Source organism: Lissotriton helveticus, chromosome 3_1 (genome assembly GCF_964261635.1).
Source record: "Lissotriton helveticus chromosome 3_1, aLisHel1.1, whole genome shotgun sequence".
NCBI classification, from domain to species: Eukaryota; Metazoa; Chordata; class Amphibia; order Caudata; family Salamandridae; genus Lissotriton; species Lissotriton helveticus.
Window position 1 is genome coordinate 147901508 of NC_136061.1, and position 26643 is coordinate 147928150.

The window sequence follows — 26643 nt, forward strand, 5'->3', positions numbered from 1 at the left end:
GCACGATTATGGATGTGGCCCATGAGGCGGGAACTGGGTTACCATTTACTGAGTTAAACACATTTGTCAAAACCTCTGCCCACAATTTCGGTGAATACATAAAAAAGTCTGCAGGGACGCCATCAGGGCCAGGTGCTTTATGCTTTGTGGTAGCCAAGATTGCTTTTTCCACTTCTAAGTGGTTAAAAAGGATAGGGCGGACGGCTACAGTGACCAATGGGGCATCTTTAGATCCTTCGTCCGCATCCCCGTAAACATTTTTAAAATGTGACAGCCATTTTTCATCGGGGATAACGCAGTCTATGGGTTCATTAGTGTCTTCTGAAAAAAATGGCTGTTTAATAATCTCCCAAAATTTCCTGCTGTCCTTCAGCACAGCCACTGAGAGGAGATTTTCCCAGGCTTCGCGTTTGATGGTGTCCTTTTGTTTCTTTATGGCTAACTTGTAGTTTTTCCTCAGACTGATAATGTCCTCTTTTACCCTAGGGGTCTTTTTTAGTGCTTCCAACAGTGATCTGTGGGCATTTGAACATGCTGAGTCAAACCAACGCATAATTCCTGGGGTTCCTTTTTTTGACTTTACTAAAAGGTCCTGTGACACCTGGCCGCATATTAGCTCGAATGCCTCTACTGTTTCTTTGCTCTGCGCACTATGTTTTTTGCAGATCTCGACATTATCCTTGATTTTGGGAAAAGTTTTCTCATAAAAATTTTCTGGAATCACTTTAGCCCATTTCACTCGCCTGTCTTGGTCAGTGGTCCTCAAGGGGTGGGCAGGTTCTGCTAATACTGGGGATACTCCCATCTGGGCTCCCCAAGCCACTTCGAGTACTACCGGGTTATGATCGCTAAAGTGTGTTAAGACTGTGCGGTAATCCATAGTCCGGTTTAGAATGCCTTGTGAAACAAAGATGTAATCTATTATTGTGCCTTGCTGGGCACCAATAAAAGTTGGCAGTCTGGGGCCACCTTCAGGCTCATACAGGTCGAAGTTAGCTAGTAGGTCTTATAGCTCCTCCCCCTCTATAGAGTGTTCAAAGTGGGGGCCCTGTGGTCCCTCGTCCCCATCATCAGTGCATCCCCTACAGGCTAGGTTACACAAGTGAATGTTAAAATCGCCTAATAGAATGAGCTCAAAAACGTAATTGATGTTCTGACTTAAAGTTTTTAAAATGCTGTCTAAATTAGCAACATTACAGCCTCTATAGTCACTGTTCCCTGAATTGTAAAAATTTACGTATATGGTCCTGCTGGTGTTGTTGATCACCCTTTCAACCATTAAGATATTATGGGAATCAGTGCTTATCTGCCTGTAACTCCCCTTCAGATCTAAGGAGAACAAAATCACTAGGCCTCCCTTAGCTCTCCCCATACGGCTGGGTACGGCAGGTCTGGTAAAACAAGTGAACCCATCCCACCAGAGATTGGCGGATGTATTCCAGGTTTCCTGGAGTGCAATGATATGATGATTTAAGACGAAACTGGACCATGCCCTATCCCGTCTTTTGGCATTTAAGCCTGCAATGTTCCAGCTTATAATCTTACAGGAGTCCGTAGGTTTCTTGAGTTCTTGGGGCCCCACCGGAGCCCCTACAGCAATTTGTGGCAGTTTTGTCACCTCAATAGATCCCTCTTGAGGTAGGCTCTGCGGATTGTAGCTGGCAAGCCTCTGTGGTGCACAGTACTCCGGCTGATTTAAAGTGAGGAGATGAGCACAATTTAGTGTTGCTTGGTCGTCTATCACTATCTGGAGACTGAGCTCGCTGGAATCATGGTCGTTGGTATGTTGACTTCTTTTGGGTGCTGACGTGTTCTGCGCATCGGTTGTCACATCAATAGCATCTGTGAGTCAATCACAGTCGTTTAGGTTAGATAAAGGACCATACCTATTCCCCATTCCAAATCCCCAATCAAACGGGGTAGCTGCCTGACTCCATCCGCTTGCTGTTGTATTCCACATGGGGCCTGGTGTATTTGGGCATCTCCAAGGCTGCCCCAATCCCGACCGTGGTAGGAACCCGTTGCCCTGAGCTCTGTGGTCATGCCCCGGGAATCCAGGACCCCAGCCGTTTATAGTGGGCCCATGTGACATTACTGATCTGGCAATTGGCTCGATCGGATAGTTATATTTTCCAGTCTCCTGGTTGGTCATTGGCTGGAAACGATCATTGTTGTATCGGGGTCTGGTATCCCCTCCCCAATTATTGTTGTTTGTATATCTCCTAAATCTAGGAGTCTTCGGAAAAGTAGTAAGCTGGATCTTGCTGTAAAAAAATTTCAGGGTGAGGGGAATTATAGAGCCACTTCGTCGTTGGGGTGGAAAGATATTGGACAGGATATTTGGGAGTACCTCTGCGTTAGCAAAATTTAATATTACGCAGTCCCCCTTAATTTTTTTGGGATTATTCCCAATCCATGATACCCTCCTTGTCATGACAATATCCCCTGCTAATTGGTCAAACCCTTGGTATGCCATTTGCATGTTGTTGGTGAGCCAGTGAAGCGCTTTATCCTTTAGACCCTGATTAGTCTCTGTTTTGTCGTGTGACAGGACAGGAACATTTGCCAGTACCAGTACTACTGGTGAGGCTTCCAAGATGAATTGGGCTGAGTCATCCTCATTTTGCGGTTGTGCTGATACGGCAGATACGGCAGCTGATGCTACAGGGGAGTCTCCTACTAGCTCCTGGCTAGGCACAGGTGGTGAGGGAGATGCTGGTGGCTGCCCTTGCGGGATAGACTGTGTTTGGCTTTCCAATGGGGTATTCTCCGCGTCCATGGTCACCAATTTAGTGACAAGAGTAGATAGGTTCTCCACCTCCTCGATGAACTTACTTTGCGACCCGCCCAGTTTTTTAACCTCGAAAGTTAATTTATCCAGTTTCCCGATCATAGGCTTAATAATTGTCCTGATTTTCATGTCTATCATATCTTGGATCCTATTGAATAGGTCATCATCAATAATGCGCCTCGACTCTATGTCAACATCAAGCTCCACAGTTTTCCCTTCGCGTCTTGGTGGTGTGGCCGGCTTTTTCCTGGCTTGCGATTTCCCCCCGCGCTTTGCCTGGAACTTTCTGCAAGTTCTCACAGCCCGTGTTACAGGCAGCTGGGGCGATAGAGCTTCATCCACCGTGTCTATCTGATAGTTGGGATCAGAGACTGCGTCTGTTGACAGATCTATCAGAGGGTCTGAGTCTCCGTCTTCCATGCCAATCTCTTGGGGATTAGAGTCTGGAATGTATATGGGAGGGTTTTCTACAGGTATATCGGGCATTAATATACTTGAAGAGGGGCTTTCTGGGAGCAAAGTTGGTGATTGGCTCAGACCTAGGGATTGCCTTCTCTCGTTATTGATCTTGCTGACTACTTGTACTAGGTAAGAGTCTAGAGTATTGAGTGACTTCGTAGCAGCAGGGGCCGTTTTTTTTACCATATTAACAATAGACTTTAACAGTTATCAGGAAACTAGACGGTACTCAAGGGGTAGATTCCCAGTGATGATGGTTGGCCCGCTATTGGTGGTGCTGTGGGGTGTAGCTATCATGCAGCAGAGAAGGAATCTTACTCAGCTCCAGTGAAGTCAAGGACCCTGGCAGATGCTTTGCTTAGGATGAAAGGGCACAATACCTTTGCAGAGCGATGCTGATCCTGTCAGGGGGGTGGCCTTGCCTGGCCTTTTTCGTGCCTCTGAGGGCCACAGAGGGCCCGCCCTTTGCCCGGGCTTAGCCCCGGGCGTCCCGCTTGCGTCCCGCTGTGGTAAATAAATAATTAATTACCGGTACTATTTTTCTATGCATTAACTGAAAACAGATAGCTCAATAAATAAGAGGCAGGATCTGTGATATCTGAGTCAGAATGGGCTTTAATCGGATGGCTCGAGCCATTGGACCATGAAATGGCAGCTGCAACGTCTCATTAACATCATACAGTATATATAGTAAAACAGTATAATTGCATTGCATACAGTAGGCGTAACAAGTGACAAACGTAAGATAAGAACATATGGGCGTACAAAGAAGGCGTGCACAGGGCGTGCACGGAGACATGTGATGAAAACGTCACAGAAGTGTCATGAATGGGTGGATACATGGAGGGGGCTACCTGGGCAGCTGGAACCTTTAACCTACTGGTGCGCGCAAACGGGCTATGACGTGTAACTGGGGAGAGCTGGGGGCTCTGACTTCTGGCACTAGAAGAGGAGACTAAAGTCTGGGATGTCAGGACGACATGTACCTATAGCATATCTGATATCTTGTGTTTGGAGTACATGTTGATTGAATCTAAAGTCATCAGGGCAAAGGCTACTTGACACCAAGGCTGGTGCATGCATATATTCTACATGTATTGCGTGTGCTATGAATCTTCTATGAATACTAATTCAGTAATTCTCTTGCATGGAGACAGGAAGACTAGACTATAGCTGAAGATGTTTATGCGGTTCGTTAGCTTAGGAATGTGAAGCCGGGGAGCTGAACTGATAACTAGAGGCATAACATATTCTTGGCAGACAGGCAGGCAGGCCAGGCCGGGCACCGCGCTGCTTGGCAGGAAGTAAGTGAAGGGTCAGGGATGCGGGAGGGGCTGCATCGCTCCTCGGAGTGGTTTCAGGAGACTTGAGCTTGAAGCTGGTGTCCGGGCCCCATGAGGCCTAGAAACGGGGACAACTCAATGAATTAACGTGCACAATGTAAAATCGTTGGCAGCATAGGCCTAATACTTGCTGTTTTCACGAGGACTGGATAACTGGCATACTAACGTTGGACACAACTATAATTGCGTCTTTATTCGGTCAAGGGGGAACATATGCATATCGATCATGCACATATAACATATATAATATGGAACACGTAGGGACACATGACAAGGCAAAATTCTATTTTCCTCATTCCCTCCTTGTTCCCTACGTTTCCTTCAGGAAACATCAATATTCATGATACCATCTATCTGTTCATAGAGCATCATTTGCTCGTCTCGAATCTTCTTGGAACGGGACTTAGGACTAGGAATACAAGAGGTAGCGCACAAGCCGCAAATCGCAGGGCCACATTGTAAACATAGACAACAACTGAATATGATCATTACTACTATTCCTAGGAATGACAATACTTTCCATCCCCAGGCAGATATTATACTCCAGAGCCAACCGGACCATGTCCAGGTGCCTGGATTCTGGTGTAACTGATGGGCTATTTTATGGAGTCTGGTTATAGCTGAATAAACAGACGGTGCGTTATTAGGAATAAAAACGCAACAACTAGATCCGATGACTCTACAAGCTCCGCCCCTATCGGCCAGTATGACGTCAAGGACAAGGCGGTTTTGAAGGACAACAAATCTCATAGCAGATTGTTCTTCGGTTAAGTTACCTAGAGCGGAAGTAGTCTCATTCACTACTGCTTCAAGGGTTCTGGTTAGCCTACGTATTAGCTTACTATTCTGGACAGGACCTATGAAGAAAAGAAACCTTTATTGAAGTCTGTATACTGTTCTAAGGCAGTTTCAGTTTGATCGACAATTGGGGACTCGAGCTCCCTTCTATGTCTGACGTGTACTAGATGTGTGTTTCTGTGATAATCGGATGGGGCTAGGAAAACGGGTGGCAGTAGGAAGGCAATGTAACATGTTCCATCCCAATCTAGGGGCAGACGTACATATGCGGTCTGACCACATACAAAATACGAATGACGTGAGGCTTTGAAATTAGATTTCCCACTGTCACTATACTCGACCACAGTAGTACAATCACTATGTCCTAGATGTACTGAACCATTCTTTCTGACACATAATTCGCCTTTCACTGGTAGAACTGTAATAGCAGGCAAGTCTGGAGTAGTCTCGGACTGAACATTCAAAACCATGAAATTCGAGGAATAATTACCTAGATCATATACTTCATTTTCTAGATCTAACCCTGTTCTATGGGAAAGACCTTCCTTGTCTGGGAAACATGTTCTATTAAAAAGGGACTTATCGTCTGAGGATGATGTTAACGTAAACCATGCTCCACATGAACCATTGTGTGAAAACGGATAGGGAAAGAGTGGCAGAACTCCCTTCGGTGTTTGGAAAGGGGGGAGTCGACCACACACCCAACAATTAGTGGCATTGCTAGTCTGGTGTGAATAGTGTAACATTCGGATAAAAGTATTGTTGCGCATGGCAAGTCTGTAGGATAACTCGTGAGGAGGTAGTTCACTAAAAGTGTGCTCTACTGTATCATTAGAAGACAAATGTACATGTGAATCAATAGGAGGAAAATATACATGTAAAACATAACTTATGCATGTAACCATAAGACTCAGAAATAACATAAGCAATAACGTGACGATACATCTGCTGCGCAGATTTTTACAATAACGTATTTTCTTGGAGTTTCGTCTAACTCTCTCACTATGGGGGTCTATCTCATACATGTCAGGAACCTGTCTAACCGCTTCACCCGAGAGGGACTTAGACAATTAAACTGTCTGACTTGCTAGACCGGAGCTTAAGTTTATACTCCTGCTGCGGAGTTTTCTCTAACAGGGGGAGTTTAGAGTCAGTATCCGGGCAGTCCTTGAAAAAAGTCTTTGGACGGAGTCCATGAAAACACTTGATGTGACTGGAGTGGAGCCATCCCTTGCGGCCCTCCACTTTTACGGCGGTCCTTGTGGTCATCAGAACTAGTTTCGGCTCTTTCCAGCGGGGCTCCAGCGGACTTGAACGATCAAAGTTCCTTACGAGTACGAGGTCGCCTGGTATGACCTCGTGCGGTTTCACTTGAGTGTTGTCTGGAAAGGCAGCCGCAACCTGTGAACGACAAGAGAGTAGGGCAGACATCAAGGAAGCTAGGTAATCTGTCAGCATATTACTGTCTACATCAGTTATTTTACGTGGCATTGGTGTACCCCACATGTTCGGGGGACGACCGAAAACAACCTCGAAAGGTGACAGACCTGAACGGGAGTGAGCGACCATTCTCATGTAAAAAAGGGCGACTGGCAGTGCTACCATCCAATCTACGCCTTTTTCGGCACAAACCTTTGCAATGCGGATTTTCAGAGTCTGATTATGTCTCTCGACGAGGCCAGCTGCCTCGGGATGTCGTACACAGTGGAACTTCCACTGGTACCCTAACAGAAGAGATACTTGTTTCATAAGTTCGGATGAGAATGGCTGGCCGTTGTCTGAATACACGACCCTGGGCAAACCATAGCGCGGGAAATACTCACGAACCAGCTGCCTGGCAGTGGTCGCGGCAGTGTAATCTGGGACTGGATATGCTTCTGTCCATCTGGACAAAGCGCATACTACTACGAGGACATACTTAAAACCTCGGCATCGATCCATCTGAATATAATCCATCTGGAGGACTTCAAAAGAGTGGTCAGGAGGATGGAATCCACCTTGTTCCACCGGAACACCTTTACCTGGATTGAATTGACAACAGATCATGCAGGTACGTACTTTCTGTTTGGCTGCTGCTCGTAAATGCTTGTTAAACCAAATATTCTGGATGCTGTCTAACATGGCTTTCTCTCCTAAATGTGCTGGACTATGTGCGGTGTTGATAATGACTTGAACCATAGAGTCGGGGAGAAACCATGTGGCTTTTCCCTTCGTCAACCATCCCTGATCTGTCTGGACCCCTCCTTGTTCAGACCATTTCTTGATTTCGTCTGGGGTAGCATGTGACTGTATGTCTAGTACATCTCGTGTAGGGTCCTTAACTGTCATACAAGTAGTCTGATCTAGAACATCTGTCTTTGTCGTGTTAACTGAAATGTCTGGAGTCTGAGCTGTAAGCTTGGCTGTTCGATCTGCTAGATCGTTACCTTGAGAAATGGTGTCAGTAGCTTTCGTATGTGCTTTGCACTTCATAATGGCAATGGCTTTCGGTAAATGTATTGCTTCTAACAGAGCTTGAATGAGGGGGCCATGCTGAATCTTGGCTCCATGAGAGGTCATGAAACCTCTTTCTTGCCAGAGTACTCCAAAGTCGTGTACGACTACGAATGCATAACGTGAATCTGTATATATGTTTACTTTCAGGTTCTTGGCTCGTATGCAGGCTTGGGTCAGAGCGATGAGCTCTGCTGCTTGAGCAGACAGGGTATCAATACGATGTGTTTCTATAACTTCAGTTTCAGTAGTCACTGCATACGCGGCTACTAGTTCTCCTGTACTTGTTCTCATACATGAACCATCCACGTAAAGTGTCAGGTCGGGATCAGGTAATGCAATGTCAGTCAAGTCTTGTCTTGGCTTTGTCATGGTGTTAATAACTTCCACACAGTCATGTGTGGCAGGATTTGATGTAATCGAGGGTAACAGTGTAGCAGGATTTAAAATGTTGCAGCGTCTGATTGCTATGTGTGGCTGAAACAGTGTCAGTTCATATCCTGTTAAACGTGCAATTGTCAAGTGCTGAGTCTGTGTACGGTTTAAAAGAACTTCCACGGAGTGTGGAACTTGTACTGTCAGGGAATGTCCTAATACTATGGAATCACTTTGTCTGATAGCTAGAGCTGTGGCTGCAACTGACTTGAGGCACTCAGGCAGAGCCTGGGCTACTGGATCTAAGGTGCTAGAAAAATAAGCACAAGGCTTGTGTTGTCCTGCTTGATCTTGCGTGAGAACAGACAATGCTGTACCATCACGTTCAGTGACAAAAAGTGTAAAAGGCTTACTGTAGTTCGGTGTCGCTAACGAAGGATATATATCAATCTAGGCAACAAACGTAATAAAAGGTCGAAATTGACTGAGCTACAACATTGTTTTTTTTGTAAAAAAGAGAGAATACAATTTTATTCACAAATTATTAAGACACAATAAAAATAATACATATTCACAATATACAATTAACACATATAACTCAATAAATTGAGAATACACAACAATATTGTTAAAAAAATGAAATAATCCAATTAAATAAATGGGGGTACATAAAATAAACACAATTTAAGAGAGACTGTGGCTAATTTAATCTCTACGCGCGTTTCGGCGAGCCAGCGCCTTCTTCTGGAGCAGCCACGATAGTATCTAAAAAAGGGGAAATGTCATATAGGAAAACATTATACACAATATTGTATCACTCTTAATATATAGTGCATAAAGGCTTTTAAAAATCCAATGCTATTCTAGTAGTCTCAGTCTCTCCTTTATATTATGACCAAAATTCTTAACATTACAACAATTCTTTTGAGAATTTCATTTCCTTGCCTTAATGGTAATCATAAATAAGCGACTGTAGTAGATCAATGAACCCAAACTATTTTATCTGTAGCATTAGTCACAGAAAAAGGGGTGTATTACTACAATAAAATGACAATTCCTAAGATTGGAAATGAAAGGGTTCTTAGATGGATAAATCTTGCAAGGATTCTGATATACATCTCTCTATAGTGGATCATATAACTCTCTTAAATGATAATGCACATGGAGCTAGAGATGAAATTCTCAAAAGAATTGTTGTAATGTTAAGAATTTTGGTCATAATATAAAGGAGAGACTGAGACTACTAGAATAGCATTGGATTTTTAAAAGCCTTTATGCACTATATATTAAGAGTGATACAATATTGTGTATAATGTTTTCCTATATGACATTTCCCCTTTTTTAGATACTATCGTGGCTGCTCCAGAAGAAGGCGCTGGCTCGCCGAAACGCGCGTAGAGATTAAATTAGCCACAGTCTCTCTTAAATTGTGTTTATTTTATGTACCCCCATTTATTTAATTGGATTATTTCATTTTTTTAACAATATTGTTGTGTATTCTCAATTTATTGAGTTATATGTGTTAATTGTATATTGTGAATATGTATTATTTTTATTGTGTCTTAATAATTTGTGAATAAAATTGTATTCTCTCTTTTTTACAAAAAAAACAATGTTGTAGCTCAGTCAATTTCGACCTTTTATTACGTTTGTTGCCTAGATTGATATATATCCTTCGCTTGCTTTTCCCTGGTCTAGGAACTGTATTTCCATGTACTCAGGGGGTTCTTGATAAATATTTACGCGTTCGGTGTCGCTAATACAGGTGCATTACATAAAGCTTTCTTTAACTCATTGAAAACAAGTGTATGTTCCTGGGTCCAAGGGAGGACAGTCGATGTGGCTGCCTCCTGTGTCGTTAACTGTATCAGTGGTTTAGCTAGAAATGCATACTGAGGAATCCATTGTCTGCAGTAAGAAGTGAGGCCGATAAAAGCTCGTACCTCCTTCTGTGTCTTGGGCTGTGGAAGATGTGCTATTAACTGGATACGGTCAGGTGTCAACTGTCTACCCCTCTTGGACAGTAAGTGTCCAAGGTATACCACTTTCTGGACACAGAATTGCAGTTTCGAAGGGGACACCTTGTGCCCCATCTCGGCCAGAAAATACAATACTGTAAGTGACGCACGTTCGCAGTCACGTTCTGTTCGGGCTGTGATTAATAGATCATCGACATACTGGAGCAGGGCAGTGTCAGTTGGCATGTGAATACTGTCTAGTTGTCTTTTAAGTGCTTGACTGTAAATACTAGGACTTTCTGTGAACCCTTGAGGAGCTCGTGTGAATTTATAGCTTCTTCCGTTTAAACAGAATCCGAAAAGAAACTGGCTGTCTGGATGAATGGGGACACTAAAGAATGCGTTCTTGAGATCAATAACAGTAAAGAACGTAGCTTCAGAATCAATGGCAGTCAATAGGGAAGAGATATCTGGAACCACAGGGTACTGGGGTATGATACATTTATTGAGTTCTCGAAGGTCAATCACTAATCGATAAACTGGAGGTGCATTAGGGTCAGTACGTTTAAGAATCGGAATGATAGGAGAATTACATACATTGGAGTCAGTTTCTACAACCACTCCTTGAGCAATGAGCTCGTCAATAATTTTCGATAAGGCTGCTACAGCCTCAGGTGGCAATTTGTACTGTCGGATTCGTGGTAATACAACACCTTGTTTCAGAGTGACACGATATGGTGTAATGTGCATACAACCTACATCAGTTGGACCTTGCGCCCATAAATGCTGTGGTACATTCAGTAATCTTGGATCAAAATCACGTAGCACATAATGACCTTTAAAATCACGTAAAAACAATCTCACTCCTTCTGGGGAACAGCATATTACCGCTCCTAATTCTTTCAATGTTTTAATACCTAGTAAATTTTCAGGACATGATTTCGTAAGTAACAAATCTGTAGTTCGGGACAATGGACCAACTGCTAGGGAAACTGGTTTCGATATTTCATTAACAATAGGCTTTCCTGAAAATCCCAGGGAAACGTTTCTTGAGCCTGAGAGTGGAGCCCCTGGAACCTCGTCATGACTGATGGTAGTCCTACTTGCCCCTGTATCAATCAGAAACTTTCTGTCTTCCCCTAATACTTGACTGTGTACATAGGGACCCTCTTGATCTACAGGAACCTCGATGAGAGGCAAGCCAACCTCCCTCTCTAGGCTGTTTCATGAATACTGCTGATATTCTGGATAATCTGACTGTGCATACTGGTACATCTGTTGTGTAACGTGTTGTGTGGCAGCTATAGGCTGCGGTACTGTAACTGTCTGTTGTGCGTTCTGCGGTGGCTGGGCATTCTGCGGAACATGTTCTTGTCTAGGAGGACGTGGTCTCTCTTTCGTCTTACCTGTAGCTATGTTGTGTTTCAGAACTGCACATTCGTTTATATAATGACCTTGCTGTTTACAGTAATTGCATGTCCCTTTAACGGGCGCTGCAGAATGACTAGTCTGATTCGGACCCCTCTTCTGACTATCTGGTTGAACAGACTGCGCAACTAGTACTTTCATTTTCGTGTCTTTCATACGTCTCCTTTCGTGTTCTTGCTCTTCCCTGATTCTGTTCTGGTGATACTGTAACATCTGGAGCATTTGGGACGGGGTATTAGCTTGCCAAGTACTCTCGACTTTCAATACTCTATTTTTAACTTGCGGTAAAGAATTCCCAACTAGTTTGGTAACAAAAAGATGTGGATACGATTCACTACTTGTTTTTAGACCGCTATTAATAATGAAACATTTCTCAAATCTGGAATAAAAATCACTAGTGTCTTCGTCTTGTTTCTGTTTACAGGCTGAAATGGCATCCCAATCTTCCTTTTTCGTGGCTAGTAATCTTGGCAAGACTTGTATTAACAGTTCGGGCAATTCTTTGGCTGTATCTCCAAGACCAGTACCTGGGACTCGTGCATTATCTTCGTTCTCTAACGCGGTCCAGTCTATCTTTTTCTCTCCCACCTCCCATTCTTTTTCTTTAAGTTTTTCATATATGCCCACAGGCAACAGGACCTTTAACATTTTGATGATATCAGGATACGTGTATTCTCCCATACGGAGCATGTCTTTTAATTCTCGATGGAACCCTGCTGGATCTTTATCGTGACAGGGTATTAACTTTTTCATTTCTAGTAGTTCTATTTTCGTGATAGGGGTGTAAACAAATACTCGTTCGAGATTACCCCCCGCTCCCTTAACAGGATGCACTTCTCGCAACGGATTCTGTCTGTCTATGTAGAACGGAGGTGAAACAGGAACAAAATGCGGAGTCAGGATTGTTCTGTATTTGTGGCGCTGTTCTAAAATGACGCTAATTAAATCGGTACCTAGACCTTTCCATCTGTTTAGGAGTAACTCGTTCAATACATTATATAACGGACCTGGATCAGAATGCTGACTCTCGTACAGTGTGATGAGGTGCTGGATCATGTACATACCCACCAGTCGCTGCTCGGCTGGGGGCAGTTTCAGAAACATTTGGGCCACTACTTCGTCTGGAAACGTGGTAGAATCACTAGTCCATCGGACTGCTGATCGGGCTAGTTCTTGTTCATGCATGGTACTAAGCTCACTGTAACCTATTCGTAATTTCAGAACTTTATTGGTAGCCTGGAATACTTGTTCAAGAGAACACTGTTCTGGTACGGGAGGAGGAAAAGCTTTCTTGTAATCTAGGCGTGTGTGTCTATCAGAAAGTCTCGTTCTACCTACATACGCTATTCTGGTGGGATTCTCGCTGTCTACCTCTTCGGCTGAAGAGTCATTTTCTTTCTCGGCTACTCTCATTGCTTCCTCCTTTTGGTGTATACTTATAATTTCTTTACGAATCTTTTTGTACATGGATTCTATACAATTTTGTGTTCTGTGTTTTCCTTCTGTTATATTGTCACTCCATCTTGTCAGGACTTTCATATCTTCCTTGTTTTTATCAGGATAATCTTGTTCTCTTATTAAACAATTTATCAGAAATTGCAATATCATGCCTTGAATCTCGACTTTCCTGTGTGCCATAGCTTCGTGAATACTTTCTGGGTTCTCCCCTGTTTGGATAAAGTGATATATTCTGTCTAGATGTTGTTCCATATTCGATATGGTAACCAAGAAGCTTGCAACTCGACGTAAACGTATGGAATATATTAACATGCTATCTTCGCCTGGTACTGGGTCATATCTACAATCAGGTCCGCACTCTGTAAGATACTTTCTGAGGGCGGCATACGTAGCCAGTTTTGGCGTACGCTGTAACGCTACATCTCTCAGCGTCCGTCGCCTTGTTTGAGGCGGGGTGATAGGAGTACCTCCCCCTGCTCCTCCTGAACTGGAATCGTCAGTTAATACTGAATGTGCGGGTGCTGGTAACGTGACTGGCAAAGTAGGGGTACGTAATGTGGGTTGATCCTGGGGTACTGGCGCATGGACAGGACCAACAACTGGAGGCACAGGAATTACATTATTAACAGGGGGCTGGATTTGAACTTGAACTGGCGGGGTAGGATCTGTATTAGCATATTCTGGGACAGTGTCGTCTAAATAGGAAGAAAGAAAAATTTCAGCTGCAGTCGGTTTATGACGTAGCTTAGTCGGGACCAATGGTGGCGGTAAATTACGGGATATTTCCGGGGTCGCCTTCGGCAAACCCTCAGCGAGAAGAGGATACATACCTTTAATAAGGGCATTTCTCTGTCTGTCTGACTGTTCTGCTCTAACTCGTTCACCTTCTTCGATTAATTCCCTTTCTTGGGCTTTTTCTGAGAATTCCCTACTTAATTCTGCTTTTCTGAATTCTTTCTCGGTTCTTTTATGGGATTCTTTACGCCATAACTCTATGGCATCTTTCTGGGACTGTCTGGCTTTCTTTTTCCATAATGCTTCTTCTACTCTCATGATGCACTCGGCATCCCATGTTCCTGAAACAGGCCATCTATATTTCTCTTCAAGATGTTTGGTATAATCAACCCATAAATCTAGATACAGTATGGCATCTAAGCCATGCTTATGATACATGAAATGTCCAGGACTGTCCCTGGGAGGGACAGGAACTGATTCTTCGAGTAACCCTTTTCTGTTTTTTATCTGACGTAGTTTCGAAAACAGCGGCATATTTGAACCGAACTTGAACTTGAACACAATACACAATGAACACAGTAATGACTAGCAAAACAATCATTCATACCACGACATCAAGAACACATTAATAACAGTTCGAACAGAATACTACCTGCTACATTGAAAACACAATACTTGAATTTCTCGAGAACGGACTTACTAGAATTTCTGGATGCACTGCTAAAACAGTACAGAACATACCGGTCTCCTAAAGAGACACGTCATACCGTATCCACCTAGGTGAACACGTCGGACCGGATCTGTGTACCCAAACCCGTCGGACCGGGCACAAATTAATGAACACCCGTCTAGATACCCCCAGCAACGGTACTCACCGGGAAACAAAACTGAAGGCCTCGGACTGGACTGGACTGCTACGACGTCTGGTTACTGCTACGCACTACGCATGCGCTTCGGGCTTCGGTTACAGGTGGGCCTCCGGATACCTCGGACCTTGCTCTCTTGGCTTGGGCTCTGGTCGGAACGACCCGCCTTCCTCACCGCCTCGTCTGGATGCCGGACCGCAGTCTCCGTCTCCTCCGTGGGCCTGGGGGAGACTTGAGCAGAAATATCTGCAGGTGCGCAGTAGAGGTCCGTCACGGCTGTAGAAGGGTCAGGGGGCCTGCGTTACATCGCCGGCGCGTGGGGAAGGGGCTCGTCCCTATTCGGGCGCCATTTATGTGGTAAATAAATAATTAATTACCGGTACTATTTTTCTATGCATTAACTGAAAACAGATAGCTCAATAAATAAGAGGCAGGATCCGTGATATCTGAGTCAGAATGGGCTTTAATCGGATGGCTCGAGCCAATGGACCATGAAATGGCAGCTGCAACGTATCATTAACATCATACAGTATATATAGTAAAACAGTATAATTGCATTGCATACAGTAGGCGTAACAAGTGACAAACGTAAGATAAGTACATATGGGCGTACAAAGAAGGCGTGCACAGGGCGTGCACGGAGACATGTGATGAAAACTTCACAGAAGTGTCATGAATGGGTGGATACATGGAGGGGGCTACCTGGGCAGCTGGAACCTTTAACCTACTGGTGTGCGCAAACGGGCCATGACGTGTAACTGGGGAGAGCTGGGGGCTCTGACTTCTGGCACTAGAAGAGGAGACTAAAGTCTGGGATGTCAGGACGACATGTACCTATAGCATATCTGATATCTTGTGTTTGGAGTACATGTTGATTGAATCTAAATGTCATCAGGGCAAAGGCTACTTGACACTAAGGCTGGTGCATGCATATATTCTACATGTATTGCGTGTGCTATGAATCTTCTATGAATACTAATTCAGTCATTCTCTTGCATGGAGACAGGAAGACTAGACTATAGCTGAAGATGTTTATGCGGTTCGTTAGCTTAGGAATGTGAAGCCGGGGAGCTGAACTGATAACTAGAGGCATAACATATTCTTGGCAGACAGGCAGGCAGGCCAGGCCGGGCACCGCGCTGCTTGGCAGGAAGTAAGTGAAGGGTCAGGGATGCGGGAGGGGCTGCATCGCTCCTCGGAGTGGTTTCAGGAGACTTGAGCTTGAAGCTGGTGTCCGGGCCCCATGAGGCCTAGAAACGGGGACAACTCAATGAATTAACGTGCACAATGTAAAATCGTTGGCAACATAGGCCTAATACTCGTTGTTTTCACGAGGACTGGATAACTGGCATACTAACGTTGGACACAACTATAATTGCGTCTTTATTCGGTCAAGGGGGAACATATGCATATCGATCATGCACATATAACATATATAATGGGGAACACGTAGGGACACATGACAAGGCAAAATTCAATTTTCCTCACCGCGACGCTGAGGGCTTGCTGCTTAACTAGCCCCTCCTGGCGCGTATTCCGCGTCAGGGAACGCGCCGCCGCAAAGGCTGCCGGGATATGGAGTCCCGGAGCGGCGGACGCGTCTGGAGGGAGCGGTGACTGTTTTCCCCGGTTGCTGGTCTGGCTGTAGAGCGCTTCTCATATGCCTCGGTCCGCTGGTAAGGCTATACTGGTTACTGAGTCCCCCTGCTCCCCCGAGGGCTTGCTGCTTAACTAGCCCCTCCTGGCGCGTATTCCGCGTCAGGGAACGCGCCGCCGCAAAGGCTGCCGGGATATGGAGTCCCGGGGCGGCGGACGCGTCTGGAGGGAGCGGTGACTGTTTTCCCCGGTTGCTGGTCTGGCTGTAGAGCGCTTCTCATATGCCTCGGTCCACTGGTAAGGCTATACTGGTTACTGAGTCCCCCCGCTCCCCCGAGGGCTTGCTGCTTAACTAGCCCCTCCTGGCGCGTATTCCGCGTCAGGGAACGCGCCGCCGCAAAGGCTGCCGGGATATGGAGTCCCGGGGCGGCGGACGCGTCTGGAGGGAGCGGTGACTGTTTTCCCCGGTTGCTGGTCTGGCTGTAGAGCGCTTCTCATATGCCTCGGTCCGCTGGTAAGGCTATACTGGTTACTGAGTCCCCTTTTAATCCTACTATTTCTTTTTAACAAGGTATTTTCAACTGTACATGTAATTTTCATGAAATTAGAGAGAACGGATGATGCTATCACATTAGATGCAAGACAATATTCAACCTCTCTAGCGCATTTACAAATAACATCCTTCGTCAACTTGTCAGGGTCAATTTTAGCCCATTTAATTCTTGTGCCATTTGGTCTCACAGCAGAAATCCCATGGATAAATCTACCGTGCACAACGGTTTTTGGGCCCCAGCCCATTAACTCCACTGAAATGCTGTTGTGATCACTCACAGGCTGCTCTATTACCCAAACGTTAGAAAAAATCGAACCACTAGGCAATACAATATGGTCAATATTAGAATGGGCATCCCACCCCCTAAATATTGGGCACATTTCGTTAATTTTATTTTTTGTACATTCAAGTAGTTCCAAATTAAATGTGGCTATTGAGTTATTCAATGCGCTGCCATAATTACTGTGCGGGAAATGGTTGACGTAAACGCTATAATCCTCGTGATGGCCACAAATCCCCTTCCGGGCATGTCTACAGGCTTGGATGTTAAAATCACCTGTCCACAGTAATACAAAATTGTTCTTGGAGAGAATGATTGCAGCTTCAATAGCACATTCAACCTCGGGGACTATCTTATCTCGTTTAGGGCCCACAATGTTATTATAAAAATTTACAATAATTAAATCCCTACCATGACTATGTGTTAGTCGCAATACAGATGCATGCTGGCAAACTACAGTGTGCCCCCCAGTATTAAATTCCGTTAGTTTAGTTGAAACTAAAGTCAGTAGGCCACCCTTAGCTCTACCAGCCTTGGAAGCTACTGCTGCCACACTATGGGAAGTATAGCCTTCCACTTCTATTAATTCAGTATGCCATGTCTCTTGTAGACAAATAATATCATAACCACATGTGATGAAATTATCCCAAAACGGGGTGCATAATTTTGAAGCAATTCCCGCTATATTCCAGGTACCTATTATAAGGGAGTCAATGCAACTCGTACCTGTACGTTCGGGATTATTAGACAAAAGTGAGGCTTCCAGCCTTTCAATCGGACTAATATTAACATTAACATTTGTTGCAGTTATATTATCATCTATAACATTATCTGTAACATTGCCTATACATAGCACATTATTTGGCAATAATAGATGTGGCTCAGTTATAGGTTCTGCACAACTTTCATTACCCGACTCCTTTTCCAATGTTAATGTATCACCTATTTCAATGCTACCGGAATGTTGGGTCAAGGATAAATCAGCCAGTCAGTCGTTCTCCTCGAGTGAGTTGAGCAACTGAAATCTATTGGAAGTTGGGACCAGGAGGTTATCATATAGATTGGGGAGTACAGGGGGACTGATGGGTACAACATTAGGATACTTTATAGAGGCCGCTCTTGGATGTTGGAAGTTATGTGTAATAATTTGTCTTCCTGCTTGGTTCCTGTAGAAATAATCTAATGGGAACAGCGTGATGTTATATTCGTGGCTTGATGGCATTGGTGCATGTAAGATCGAATCTCTGGCCCATTCTGTAGTCCTAAAATTTATGATTATACAGTCCCCATCTATCTCCTTTTTATTTGGACCCACCCAACCTACCCTCTGTGTGGTTATAATCTCATCAGCACCTCGTGTTGGGAAACCACAATTTTTCACCAACCAGTACAAGGTTTTATTTTTTAGGGTTTCATGATTTTCAAATTGGTTGGGCAACAGCTTGGGGACATTAGCAAGTAATGCTACAAAAGGTCTACAATCTGGTGGCAAATTAATAGTGGCTGGAATGACGTTATTAATATGGCGCCTCGGTACAGGTAGGCTCTGATTATTATTTGCCGGGTCATTGATGTTTCTTTGACCCCCAACTACTTTTTGCCCACCCACTATCTTAGGGGTGGTGGGTTTTGGCCTCTGCCTTCCACTTGTAGAAAGTACCGGATTTGCCGCCACAGAGGGCACTTTAGAGTATGATTTACTGAATTTAGTTTGTTTTTGCTCAGATTCCCAGATTCTACATTAATTATGTGTGGTCTGACTTGCGTGCCCAGATGTTCTAGAATATCCAAGTTGGCTATGCCCAATTTCTCCAGGTTCTCTATTTTTTTACTTAGAGTTTCTAGGGTTACCATCACAGGTGCAATATAAGTTTTTACCACTTCCTCGAAGCATGCTGTGAGTGCCTCGACATTTGTTGGAGATGGAATTTCCAACAGTTGTGTATCCTTCGCATGTCTCCCTCCACTGTTCAACTGTATCTCACCCTCTTTTTCGTTGGTTTCTAAAGTTTGTATAACCCTCTTCTTTTTCCTTCTATATATTTTAAGCTGTTTTTTGATTATTATCCTCTTGCGACCTTGGGTAAACTTCCTTTTAGAGGGTACAGACTCACAGTCAGTTTCACTATTTGACAAACTGATATCACTAATTTGTACAGTTGGAATGACAGGATTTATATCACGATCTTCTAGTTCCGTAATATTTACAAGCACATCACTATGTGTTTGGGGCTGTGGCAATATACTAGCTGATAAGTCGGGTGTTATTGACAGTCTGCACTCCCCAGTACAAGAAACAATAGGTATTAAAGGATGCGATACATCTGGCTGACTTAAATCATACCTTGGCAAACCGGCAAAGGATTCCAACAAAAGTGAATCATGGGACATAGTTGTTTCATTTGTAACGCTGGCATGTGTATTAACAATTGCTGGAGTTTGACTTATTAGACACATACTCGCCGGTAAAGAGAGTCTTCTTTCCGTATTTTCGATAGCGTTAACAACCACTCCAATGGTTTGTTGCAACATCCATTCAATTGCAGTTAAAGTCGGTAGGGGAGTTGGCGCCAAAGTGTGTTTCCTTGTAGTTGAGCGTGTATGCATGGGTGTTTTTCTATCCATCACTCTGCTCTTAGTTTTACTTTTGACTTCCATCAGGTCAACTGTGGACTGTTATATTAAGACAGCCACGAAATGCAATGGCTTCCTTTGAAATAAAGGGGGTGCAGTAACAAATAACAGGGGGGTGGCCCGGCCCGGTCTCCTGCGGTCTCTGAAGGCCTCAGAGGGCCTGCCCTTTGCCGGGCTTAGCCCGGCGCGTCCTGCGCGCATCCTCGCGGAACGAGGGAGGATCTGCTGCCTTATGCGCCTCCGGGCGCTGCGTGCTGACGGTGTGGGAGGTGACCTGGCCACAGGGCTGCTGGGGGCTGTAGTCTGACGAGCTCCCGACCGGCGGAGCCAAGCCCGGCCAGCCGAGAGTGCAGGGTGGAACGCTGCAGCGGCGGAGCAAAGCCCGGCCGCCCCTCAGTCCTGGAACAACAAACAAGCCTTAGGGGAGCCTCGACAAGCTGGAGGTAGGCTCTATCGGCGTCACACACTCTGGGGCTGCCACTCGGTCCTCGGCAGGAGCTGCTGCCTTATGCGCCTCTGGGCACTGCGTGCTGACGGTGTGGGAGGTGACCTGGCCACAGGGCTGCTGGGGGCTGTAGTCTGACGAGCTCCCGACCGGCGGAGCCAAGCCCGGCCAGCCGGAAGTGCAGGGTGGAACGCTGCAGCGGCGGAGCAAAGCCCGGCCGCCCCTCAGTCCTGGAACAACAAACAAGCCTTAGGGGAGCCTCAACAAGCTGGAGGTAGGCTCTACCGGCGTCACAGACTCTGGGGCTGCCACTCGGTCCTCGGCAGGAGCTGCTGCCTTATGCGCCTCCGGGCGCTGCGTGCTGATGGTGTGGGAGGTGACCTGGCCACAGGGCTGCTGGGGGCTGTAGTCTGACGAGCTCCCGACCGGCGGAGCCAAGCCCGGCCAGCCGGAAGTGCTGGGTGGAACGCTGCAGCGGCGGAGCAAAGCCCGGCCGCCCCTCAGTCCTGGAACAACAAACAAGCTTTAGGGGAGCCTCGACAAGCTGGAGGTAGGCTCTACCGGCGTCACACACTCTGGGGCTGCCACCAAGGGTAGGGTTACTAATAATCGTAACAATAATTTTACTCACACCTTGCCTTGTACCTGGACTGATTTTGCGGTAATGTGGGACCTAAGAAGTCACCACATCTCTCTTCCCAGAATACATAAACTCCACCAAACATCTCGCGAGTGGAACAAGCTTCTGACCTCAACGCCATACTCTCTCACTCATTTATAACTAAGGAAACCAGTCCTGACCAGATGGCAGAAGACTATCACCATTGGCTTCTCTCAGCCCTAAATGTTGTTGCTCCTGCCAGAAAGCTCAAAAACTAATTACAGAAAGTTTTCACAGCCATGGTTTACTGACCCGCTCAAAGTAATTAAACAAGAATGGAGGAGACAAGAACCCAAATGGCAGTGAGGAGTGAGTGAAATTTAAAGCTTTTCTTAGTAGCTATAAAGAGTCAATTATGCAGGCCGAAATCAAATGCTGTACAGTTCAAATAAACGTAGCCACTAATGGCTCTAAAACCCTCTTTCAAACCATAAAGAATTAACCATCGCAAGGGAAGCTGAGACGGCTACCGCTAATCTAGAATGCAGCAATTCTCTTGCCAGGACATTTCAGGCAAACAATTTAAGCAACAGTGGCTCCTCAATTAAATCCACAAACTCAAGCCCTAAGGCAGCCAGCTTTAGAAACTTTACTACTCCTTCTACAGCACAGATTGTTGAACTCAAGATCAAAGCAGGATCCCCAGATGACTTCTGCCCCGCCACGGGGGTTCACATGGTTCCAGAAGTTATAGCACATCACCTTTGCAGCTATCTTTTCCATCATGTTCAAAACTGGCGTTTTCCCTATCAGCTAGAAAGCTGTGTCAGTGCTTCCTCTTTTAAAGAAACCCGCGCTCGATTCACCTTGATCCTAATAATTATCGACCAATTGTACGACTTCCCTTTCCGGCTAAAGTATCAGAGAAAATTATGGACATCCAACTCTCCTCTTCTCTGAAGGCTAATCATCTTTTAGATGAGACGCAGTTCGACTTTAGAGAAAACAACAGCACCAAATCTGCTCTGCTCTCAGCCACTGAGGAAATTAGAGAGGTAATGCAGTGTTGATCCTGCTTGATTTCTCAGTGGCTTTCAATATGGTCAATCATGAATAACTAGTTGATCATTTGCAGGATCTAGTGATTACTGGTTCATCATTGGTGGTGCTCAAATACTTTCTCTTGGGACGCTAACAAGAGTTGTCACTAGGGATTTTTAACTCATGAACTTCCTGCATGCCTTATGGGGTACCTTAGGGATCTTCTCTGTCCCCAACTCTATTTAATCTTTACGTTACACCACTTGTCGCTCTGATTAGATCTTTTGGGCTATCATTGGCATCGTACGCCGATAATACAAAAATCATAGTATCCATGGCCAAAAATGAAACTTGGGCTGAGGATATGTTCAACAAATGTATGAGTGCAGTAAGTAGGTGGATGATCCGCAATTGCTTAAAGCTTAACTCCTCTAAAACAGAGATAATTCAATTCAGCAACAATCTAATGCTCTGGCACCACCACTGGTGGCTGTCAGACTTGGGTATGGCACCTACGCCAACATCCAAAGTAAAAAACGTGGAGTTTATGCTGGACAGTGAACTAAAATTTAAAGAACAAATCAACCTAATTACTTCCTCTTCCTGCTATTGGCTCAGAATTATCAAGAAAATGGAAAAATGTGCGCCGGCTGACTTACTGAAATCGGTGATCATAGACTTAGTTCTTTTGCGACTGGACTACTGCAACAGTCTCTACATCAGCCTCTGCAAAGAATCACTTAAAAAACTACAGACCAAACATCAGTCAGCCAGGGCCTCTATTATACAATATCATACAATTGCACTGGCTTCCAGTCTGCCTTCATATTTCGTTTAAGCCTCTCTGTCTAGTGTAGAAGTCAGTTTATGGAAAAGCACCTGCCTATTTGAAGGCTAATCTGGTGTGTTATATCCACAGCAGAAATCTTGGGTCTAGCTCAGCTAACTTGCTGAGGTTTGCTCCCTTCCAATGTGTTACTTAGGGAGGTAGACGCTTCTTTAGAACCACAGCTCTACTCTGGAATCGTTGCCTTTTATTCAAACAATGATCCTCTATGTCTTGGACCTTGCCTGCTCTCTTCCGTTCTTTACAGTGCTAAGACGCCTCCAGGTATTCATGCGCTTTCTAGGATGTTACATTCATTCATTATTCTCACTGAAGTAGCTGGCGTCTCACATGCACCCAATGCACCATTCCAAATTTAGCAAAACCTTAGAATCTCCCTCTGGCTTGTTGTCTTCGCCATGTTCTGTGTTTTACTCAGAGTGTTCTGCTAGTGCCAGGCAGCCTTTAGGAATAGCTACCATTCTATATAAATCAATTTTCAGTACATTTCAAGACCCTCCCCCATTCTCTTTCCAATTCTGTATCTGGAGAGTGAGTGGAAAAACATCTTGCACCCGGCTTTTTTTTTAGGGAAAATAGCCCTCAATCTACAGCAGGATCACCATCCATCATGATTAGGACCCCATGAGAAAAATTGGCAGCAGTTTGGGTTTTTCCTGTTAGCTAATGGGTAGCAAGGCTATATCCAAGGGATTGTGATCCTTTTCATATTCTTGATCGATAGTTAGAACCGGCTTTGACATCATACTCTCCAGCTATTATTGCTTTCAAACTCCCTGCTCAGATCTAAGTTATTTTCCCTTTTGTACATTTTTTTACAAACACAGACCAATACTACAAACCTCTATCCATAATTCCTTCAGATGTATTGTCTGCAAAACTCCTTGTATTTAGTTAGCCTTACCTTAGGGTGCAGTGTGAGCTAGGGTATCTCCTTTGTCATGAACCTAATGTAAATGTTTTACCAGATAAGGCTCTTTGTCTTAGGCCATCTCTCCACCCAAACATTTCATCTAACATTCATCTTTCACAGTCATTGGTGCACTCTGTGCTTTGTCCAAAATCCTGTTTCAAATGAATATATTTTTACATTTGGCACTTTACCCACTTTTATTCGAATGGGGACAATCCTCGAATGTACCAGGGGTTTTCAAATTTCTGAAGCCCTTTTTCAGACTGGTGCTAACTGGAAGGGCTTTGAGCAGATGGATATACCTCGCTATTGCTGTCAGGATGTAGCCCAGAGCGCCTACCTGGTTGTTAGGTAAAGACTACAATTCCCAGGAACCTTTGCGGTTTTGGCCGGATATAACGTGGCTCCGCCAGGGAGACGTTGTACGTGATTCTCATTGTGTTCTAGCGAGAGCGGCTGGCTCTCAAACAGAGGGTTCCCTTTGCTGAGCCTTTGTTGGAGATCGGCGTCTGAAGTCAAGGCGTGCGGTCAAGGTTCAGGTTCATCGGCAGTGTGTAGAGCGGCTTGCTCTCGAGTGCTGCGGGTGTTATAATTATTGTGTTGACTATTGAGGCTCAGTTATCCTATCCACTTACCGAGTGATCTCTGTTTGGTTTTCGTTCTGTTGGGAGGTCTGGTTTCTCTTCGGTTCAAGTGGCGGAATGATAAGGGGGGTCCTCCTCCGCATTGCCGTCACGAAGAAGTGACTACTTGGCATTCTTTCTAGTGGATTACAAATATCAAAGCGGGTGGCTGTGGTGGCTACTAATCCCCGCCGTGTTTGATTTCATTCTATGGGTTTGGATTAGAATTTGGTGGCAACTGAGGTGGATGACGAAATCCTTTCTGTATTTCCATAAACTAAGACTGTGATTGTTATCATGTTTATTATTCTTGTTTTCTTTGCTCGAGACTATTTACCTGAGGGATACTGGATAGGGTCAAGAAAATATTGACATCTATGGAATGTTTGTGCTGAAGTTCTTTTGAGTTCTTGGGGGGAGAAAGGCGCACTGAGAAAATACTGCTTCATGCATACAGAGGAATTGAGACAGCACAGGTGAATCACTGTCCTTATAGCGAGAATTGAATGAGAGCAGGTGTTCATGTATGTGTAATTAACCTAAAGTGTGTTCTTTTTTACAGCTTCTTTTTCCCAGCGGTCCCTTTCCTTCCTTTTCCGGGTTTTTTCCCTTTGGGGTTTTTCCCTCACCGTATCACTTGAACACCCTGTTTATATTGATCAGGGTGTTTGGGAGGTCCGGAGGTGGAGCATTATTACTACAAGCGGATCCTGCAGAGTGCCAACCTGACAATTGTAAAACATACTCTTTATCTAAAGTTTATTTTCCAGGTCACAGCTAGTTCCGTTCTGAAGATGACCTTTTAAGGTATAGATAAGGGAAAAGTGCAAACGCCGTTGACGCCACAACAACATCGCAACAAACAGGCTCCTTTATGCTAAGCAGCATAAATGCTATGGAAATATTGTGAACATGGCATCCACTATTGTTATTGTCCTTGATTAAGCACGGAGGACACAGAGCACTTGTTTATTCGATAAGTAGTTTATTTTTATTTTTTATAAACATGCTGTAGGCTATTGGCAAGTAATTCAACGTTTCTGATTATTGAGAGGGTGACCTGATTTATTACAATACACTGACATTTTTGTGCAATTTGTAATGCTATGTTAAAAATACTGTTTTTAATTAAAATTTAAGTGAAGTGTCGTTTTCTAATAATTATATATAGCGAGGATGTGTTGGGGGCGTGCTGGGTAGCTCTTGTATAACCTTTATTTGTTATATGAAAAGCAAGCATAGCATGGATTATAGGAGCCTGGACTTGCAAGAAATTCATAGTGCTTTCTGCATGGGTGTCTTTGTGGAGGAAATAGATGCTCTTTCCACTCATTTCTATTTCAGGTTCTATCACATTAACCAATTACATTATTTTTGCGAAAGAGCAAAACAGGTATACACTGTACGAGATCATCAGAAAAACACAACCTTCCCAGTGTTCCAAACACCCATCTTCATCAAGAGATATTTTTACAATGTTCCATTGCAAACCTCTCATGTCAAAGGTCCTTCGACACCTTCATTATCGAGCTGGATGGAGTTGTGAGTACCGGAAGAATCCCATCATTTGTAGATAAACATGGACATTGCTAGTTCGTTCAGGCCACTCATTTCCTTTGGAAAGGAAGCAGTTGTATAATATTTTATTTATATTGGATTACATTTTATTTATATTGGGTTGTTTCTACAACAGGAATCGAGCATGGTTCAGTTTGGTGCCTTACAAAACTAAGATGCATTGTACAGCAATAAAACAAGCAGAGCAGCAATACTATTACATTGCAGGATACTGTACGGAGGGAGGGCATTTGGAGTATGTTGGCTGTATGGTGTCCGGCACACGCCGACCCTGCCAGACTGATGTTCGTGTATGAATTGACTGCTGAAGCCTCCATTTGTTTGCTTAATCACTTCTCTCTGTGCAGTTGTGTTTGTATCTGCCTGTGGAAAATTGGGCTATTGGTTGTGGTGGGTGTAACCATACTGAAGCAACAACGACAATCTCTGTCAGGGTGAAACAGAAGCAACTCCACATTAACTTGTGCTAAACGCTCTGGTGGCTTAATAGCTTCACTTAGAAGCAATGTGTTAAGCAATTATGCAGCACTTCAAAGAGTGATAAAGTGAAAACACAACACAAGAAAAATCTGTCATCAATACAGCAAAAATAGAGCAACGTTTTATAAATACTATGAGATCAAAATGACGAAAATCCAAACAGTAGAGCTGGGAAAATGCAATTTCAACGTTTTTAAGTAAAAATGGTGCATCGAAGCACAAAGCACCAGCTGCGGTCATCTAGTCGTGCCAGACAGGGCCGTCATAAGTTCTGCATTGTGACGTAGGCCAGATACATGGACCAGTTTAGCCCCTCTGAAAAAAGTACCTTAAATCCTGGTTGTGGAG